Source organism: Pseudochaenichthys georgianus, chromosome 18, assembly GCF_902827115.2.
Source record: "Pseudochaenichthys georgianus chromosome 18, fPseGeo1.2, whole genome shotgun sequence".
Lineage (NCBI taxonomy): Eukaryota > Metazoa > Chordata > Actinopteri > Perciformes > Channichthyidae > Pseudochaenichthys > Pseudochaenichthys georgianus.
The window spans coordinates 15083973-15091504 of NC_047520.1; the positions used below are offsets into that span (position 1 = coordinate 15083973).

General features: G+C 43.1%; 1 long non-coding RNA gene across 1 annotated transcript; it reads left to right on the forward strand.

Annotated features, from left to right (window-relative positions):
• The first annotated feature begins 2900 nt into the window (after positions 1–2900).
• LOC139435698 (uncharacterized) lies at positions 2901–3896 on the forward strand. The gene is made up of 2 exons (XR_011644911.1): positions 2901–3581; positions 3802–3896. It is a non-coding gene; the product is annotated as an uncharacterized lncRNA (long non-coding RNA).
• Positions 3897–7532: the final 3636 nt, after the last annotated feature.

Here is a 7532-nt window from a genome sequence, read left to right on the forward strand (position 1 = left end):
CTGTTAGCTGTCGTTGTTAGCCGTCGGTAGCTGTTAGCCGTTGTTAGCTGTCGTTGTTAGCCGTCGGTAGCTGCTAGCCGTTAGCTGTAGTGGTTAGCTGTTAGCTGGTGTCGACGGCCGCTAGCCGGAAGCCGTTAGCTGGCTGCCATGGGTAGCTGCTAGCCGTCGTTAGCCCCTCGTGGTTAGCCGCTAGTCGTCGTCAGCCCGCGCAGCCAGGACGTGCAGCCGCACGCCCCGAAGAAACAAGCCCACGAGGTAGCAATCGGTTTGCTGGTCGACCCAGCAGGTCGTGCATCGTCCCCCTGCTGGTTGGAAAGCCGATGCAGGAACGGCGAGCAACGTCCCCAGCTCTTCTGCGGGGCGCGCACCGAGCCTCAGTCCGCGTGCCGGTGGCAGCCACGGACGATTCCAAAAATCCCCGGCATTTCGAGAACGAAACATGAGTTCCTTTTGCCGTGTTCGGGTCCGTCCCGGAAACTTCTCGAGACTTGTCGGGGTCACCAGTGTAGTGCCGAGAGATATGGAGTCAGAGGCGGTGCATCGAAGGTGCAAGAATAGTTATTTATTCACAAGCTGCAAAGGACATGTTGTCGGGTCGCAGCCCGGGTCGACAAGAGAGAGAGCCAAGAGGGCACACCTATTTATAGGTAACCCATAACATGTCCGTGTGGGAACAATAACCGCAACTGTAGTTCCAAGTATGAATTATGTCCCAGTGGTTAAATAGGTGGTCACCACACACGTTTGTTTATTTTAGCAAACCATGCTCCAAGTAAAATTGAATAGAAATGATAATGTATACTCTTTTTGAAAAACAGAGATCGCACATCAGTCCTGTGTACAGATCAGTTCGATAAAGTCATGCCTAAACAGCGACATTTTACACGATAAATACGGGTTTAAATAGCAGCATTTGCCACGGAAGGCGAGTGGCAGCTACAGTAAACCTTCTCTTACTCTGGCATCTTGTGGCAACTCCCGTTGAGCAGCGGCAGATGCCTCGGCAAGTTGTGGCATCTGTGGCATATGCCGGAAGGACTTGCCACAGCTACCACAGAGTAGCGGCCTCTGTGGCATATGCCGGAAGGACTTGCCACTGCCTGCAGATGCCATGAAATGCGCTTGCTGTCTCTCTCCCAAAGGGCTCTTCAGTTTACCACATATTATACCTTTTAATTAAATCAAATGTAGCGCTGTTTTGACTAATGATTTATATGTGTACACATATATCACTTAAATTATTCAAGACATCCTTTGTACTAAAGTATTCAAAAGTAAAAATTACATGTTTAATATAAATTATTTGCTGTGGCCAATTGTTTTCATTGCATTTACAGACCCGTGTAACTCTCTGATACCACCCAATGAATGCATTGACTTGCTTGTAGAACCACGCTACACAAAACAGATGGCAACACCTATAAAAACTATTTAAAAAAAGGGGCTACTGTATCAACCTATATAAAGTATATAAATATAGTTTTTCTCCCTGCAGGAGAGGGGAGCGTGCTTTGAAATCAACTGCTAGGCTGCAGCGGGGAGAAGAGGGATCTCCGTCCTCCGTGTTTTATTCTTATAGAAGTAAGAAGAGAAGTAATGGGTCAGAAACCCTCCTTTTTACGCAGCGGTCCAGACATAGACATCATAGCTACGGCGACATATATTCAGTTGCCAGGTACTTTTGGCATTAGGGCAGGGATATCTTTCAAGGTTTGACATAATGAATTGTGCTACTTTTAAAGCAAGCAACGATGTTTTCAAATCTGTAATCAAAAAGCTCCTCAAAAACACGATAGAAGCAGTTCCTGCCGTTGTTACGTTAGTTCAAACAGTAACAACGGACTACTTTTCTTAGCGGATGCATGTCAATTTAAATCAATACAAAAAACTATTTTTTAAATCAATACAATCTTTTTCTAAATCCATAAAAGCATTTCCATTATTATTGGGAGTCATGTCGTTACTTTGTTGAGAATGTGGCCATGTGTAATAAGCGGGATAATGTCCACATTGCACATTGCATACTGTGCCTTCATGCCGATCTAGATCCCTCCGCAAAAACAAAACAAAAAACGTCTCGTTCGCGAGCCGGCTCCCGTCGTTCCCTATAGGAAACCCTATAGAGAGGCGAAGTACCTCCCTTTCCGGGAGCCTCCATGGGACCCCGGAAGCGTAAAATTATACATTGAAGTCAATGGAGAGAGAAAGGTTATCTTTTGATCCCGTTTGAATTGTGCCACGAATGATAATGATGTTAATGATGTTAATTTTTCGCTTCCGGGGTCCCATGGGCCGGAAGTAGATGGGCGTGACTTCGCCTCTCTATAGGAAACGCCCCTATAGGAAACGCCTCCTTGCTGCGGTCTGCAGACAGGCCCTATAGAGAGGCGAAGTCACGCCCATCTACTTCCGGCCCATGGAACCCCGGAAGCGAAAAATTAACATTGAATTCAATGGAGAGAGAAAACGTATCTTTTGATCCCGTTTGAATTGTGCCACGAACTACACATATGATGTTTGTCAATCTTAAACAATAAGTTCCATGTCAAAAAAGTCACATTTTGTCGTAAAACTGTTGAAATATAAGACTATGAAAAATACGCGACTACAAAGACTACAAATCCCAAATCCCATTCTGGCTCGCGTAAGTGATGTCACAGGCGATAATGCTCCAAGTGGTTGCGACTCGTAATTAAAGCGAAGAAGAAGATCTCATAACTGATTATTCCCTCCAATAAATAAGAGATTGCTAAAAATAAGTTCACTTTTACAAGATGCCTGTGTGCTTTGTACCAGGTTGTAATCACATAAGTGATCATACTTATAGATCATAGCTCGTTCTATCGCTTCCCGTCTGATGAAAGGACCAGGAGTCGCTGGATCAGAGATCTCAGGTAATACACATGTTGTGCATGGAACACAGTCAAGCTAGCTACATAGCTAGTAGCGAGCACGTTAGTTAGCATCACATTACTTAGCCTTGTCATTTGTATTAGCCTTAACATGAAGTGAACCCACATGTTAAACAGTAAGAGTAGTCATGATGTTAAGTATTTTGTGAAACATTTGAAGAGGAGCCTATCGCCAGGTGCTAAGGGGGCGGGAGGTAGGCTAACGGCAGATTAGCATCTGCGATCTTTTCTACTTAATGCTATCTGCTCAAATGGTTAACATTGAACATTAAAAGATCAGGCAGTTCAGGGAGAGTCGAAGGCAGGCAGGCAGCTTTGCATGACATGTATTTATTTATAGAAGGACCATGCATACAAAAACATTAATCTCAGCAAAGAGAAGAGATGCAATATGCCAGATTATAGCTAATAGCTAATTTCCATCTGTGGTCAATTCTTCTGGACGTGTTTCATTGTGATGATAGTGAGTCAATCTGGTTGTTGGAAAGACAGTAGTTGAGTGATTACTGAGAGAACATTATTAAAAGAGATAATTATTCAAAGTGTTGTTACTTTAAAGTGTTGTTACTGACCTTTTTCTCTTTTATTTCCTTTCCCTCACCTGTAACTGCTGAGACCCTGAGGAACATGCACACTGGACTGACCTGCTCTGGCAACCTGATTTCCACTGTACGTAATAGTATTTGGTTATGGTATATTATTTATATACATCAAAGGCACAATGCACCCCCCAGAGACACACATGTATTGAGTGTGATATTGTGCATAGGTCAAGTGAAATCATCTTTACACACGAGGAAACTGTAGGAGCGGCAACTTGTTTTGAAATTGAATTTTTAATATCCGAAAATGAAGTTGATATGTTTTCTTTATTCTTCTCTCTTCCCAGCTCCATCCATCACCGTGCTCTGTTCCTGAGGGTCCTGCTTGCTAATCAATGCTCATATGTTTTCACACAATTACAAATAAAGTCAATGTATTGTATGACATGAAGTTGTGCTTCATTCGGAGTCAATAATAAATCCATTCTGCCTTCAACTGCACACTGACTGTGGACTGCACCGACATCCATGTAGCTGCCCCCCAGTAAGATGAACCAAGCAAAGAGGGTCAACATCATGCCCAAGGACATCCAGCTGGCCCGCTGCATCCGCGAGAGGGCTTAGACTGACCTGAGACCAGCACACCCAAACACAACGGCTCTTTTAAGAGCCACCTACAGTTTCAAAGAGTTGCAATCCTACGTTATTATAATGATTAAACCGGTTCATGTATCACTTAGTTTACTGAACCGTGATGAATGAAAGAAATGAGTGAGGTAGTGATTTAAAGAAGTTACAAAGACATTAATATATGAGTAACAGGTCAGTGTAAACACAAGCTTCTGTCAATTATGGATCACTCAAACTATTTATATAAAAATATGTAATAAAGTTCTAAAACAAGTATTCGGTATATTCCTTGATAGCTTTTGGAGAAGGTTGTTTTTAAGTTTACTAAAATCTATCGTTTCAACTGTTTCACTTTATAAAAAGGAACAGGTGAGTAGAGCATCATTGAGTTTCTTATTCTGTCAGTAAATTATCCAAATGAAATGTTTATCATTATTTTATTCAACCCTAAACAAATTGATTGTACCTTTTTAATAATGACCTTACATGGTCGCCAAAGTTAAATTAACTTCAGAAAATCAAATCTGTTGAGAAAAAACTACTAAATGTTTAAAGATAGCAACTTGCCATCCCACTGAAGAACAGTCCATAGAGATTTAAAGGCGTTGTAGTTCAGTCCAACGTTTCATTTGGATTCATTTCTCCAACAGTCAACTATTTTCATAAAGAATATATATATTTTTCAAAGTCAACTTTATTGTCAATCTTACTCAGTTTGTGTTTATAGACAGAGATCAAAAATACTTTTAAATCAAATAAAATTATACAATTTACAGATATGTATACAAATATATATATATATATATCCTATATAATGATGGTGGACACTTCACCTCCAGCAGGGCAGATGGCTGCACAAGTCCATCGGGGGATGCTCCCAAAACACAGACTCACTCACAAAGAGACCAGACTCGAACACTGTCTCCTGAGAGGCCTGCACAAAAGCCTTCGGCCTCGTTTAAAACCCCCCAGTTGACAGCCATGACTTCGTCCAAGTTGTACCCCCCGAGCACCCTCTTCATGAGGGACGTGCATGGAGTGGATGAAAGTCCCGACCGCAGCACAGAACCAAACTTGCTGGCTGTCAACCTGCCCCGCCTGTGTAACTGCCACTTTGTCCGCTGTCCTCCGGTGGCTGTCTGGATGGCAGCTTGCTGGTCTCTGCTCAGTCGCATTGAGGCAAGAATTGCCTCAAGCCCCCGACCCCCTTCACCAGCTCCGGCACGGTGACAATGGCCTGATGTTGAGGCCGCGGCTCTGGCTCAGGTGACAAAAGCCATGCCATGCCACACTGTGCGCCCCTCAGTGCAGACCTGAACCAGTCTACATCCTGAGTGGCGATGTCTCTGGCCAGTGGGTTGTATGTCTCCTCTCACTGTTGGTAGAGTTGAGACACCGGCTGGACTACTTTGGAAGTGCCAGGCTTCCTCCACTGGCACTCAACATCTGTGGAGCTGATCTGCCACATGGCACATATTGCCAATGCTGCAGCGTGGCTGCATTTGTACATCCCCCGTGCACAATCACAGACAGCGCTCTGCATCGCGCCATCGTCTCCCATGCAGATCTGTACAAATAAAGAAAGTACCATGTTTGTTAGCATGCTATAATAGATTGAATGAGCAATAATACAAGGATGGTCCGGATCTGGGGTGGGAGGGGTTATTTTTCCATAGTTTTGTCCTCTTGTCTGATTGTTGTTGTTGTTTGTTTTTTCTGTATTTTTTGTAATGTGTGTTGTACTGGTTGTGATTGTACATTGTATTTTTCTAAATGTGTATGAATACATTTTTGAAAAACATTTGATCAACAATAAAAAAGGATTTGGTCAGGATCTAGACTCAGTGTGTAGTTTATTAATTAATCAATGCTCTCTACATTAGGAAAACACATACCAGTGTACCCGAGGGAGTCACGCACAGCTGTGCCTGGATAACCAAACAAATTGACAAGATAACCAAAACCCTTGAATCTACACACAGCAAATAAACTCAAATGACACAACGAGATGTAAAGGAAATCACACATACAGTCTAGTCGATATAAAACTGTCCGCTTCAATCTGAAGAGCAACTAAAACAAAACACGGGAGTGTACCTTGTTCTTGTGAACACTAATGTTATCCACAGCACACACAGACCACGAAGTTCTAAAGGAGAACACTAGTTACTGAAACAAAACACGTTAGTGTACCTTGTTAGCTAATGTTAGCTAGCTGACATTAACGTTACACATTGCACTCATATTACTCACCAACACCTTGTAAAGCCGGTCCCGCTGCTCTTACAGAACCGAATAACTCCCCTTTCGTGTATGTACAGCTCTCAACGTGTCCAGTCTTGTAGTCACCTCGTTTTATACTTTTATTCTCATTCTGAAAGAAACAGGTGACATTTGCTAACGTGACGGCCATCTTTGTGATGGTGACGCGTATTGTGCGAGACCAAAGAGGCTTCTCAATACTCAAATTTCCCCTCCTCGACTCCCCTCCTCGAGACTTAGTCCCGCCCACAGGAGATGCGAGCGGAGGACCGAGGAGGGGAACCGGGGAAAGAGGAGGGGAAGCAGCAGACGTTTAAAGAAATGAGAACTCCTCTCCTCTGAGCGGTCATATTAAAGCGACGTCCGTTCATTATTACGTGGCAACAGCTGCATCAGCTGTCGAGTGTTTTGTCATATTTTATAATCTCTGTTAGATCAGCTGAACATTGTTCCCCCCACATATTTACCTTGAATTCATTGAGAGTGCGGTATAATGAGACAATAACAGGCTACAGATGCGGACACACACACACAAATATATTTATATAAATATATGCAATTTAAAGTATGAGAGCACTCTCATAATAACGTAACACAATCAGAGACTGGATATATCCCCCCCCCCCCCCCTCTCTCTCTGGTCGCTGAAATGGGGAATTGAAATTACGGGCCAAAAGTTGTATTTGCAAGTATTAAAAGTAAGCAGAGGACACCAAACCAACTGAGACCTGTCTGTCCGCCGCATCTGCGCACACACTGTACCACACACACACCTACACACTGTACAGGACATACCTACACACTGTACCACACACACACACACACACACACACACACACACACACACACACACACACCACACACACACACACACACACACACACACACAAACACACACACACACACACACACACACACACACACACACACACACACACACACACACACACACACACACACACACACACACACACACACACACACACACACACACACTGTACCATACACACCTAAGCTCCTAAAGCATAATCAGGCTACAGCCGTTGTGTATTTTAGTATGTGAAGCACTAAATGTTCTTAGAAAAATATCGACTCTTTGTTTGTATATATCTACTAAACTAAAGCAAATAAAGAGAGTAGGTCTGTTATACTGAGTGATATTTATTTTACACACTGCTCTGCTTTC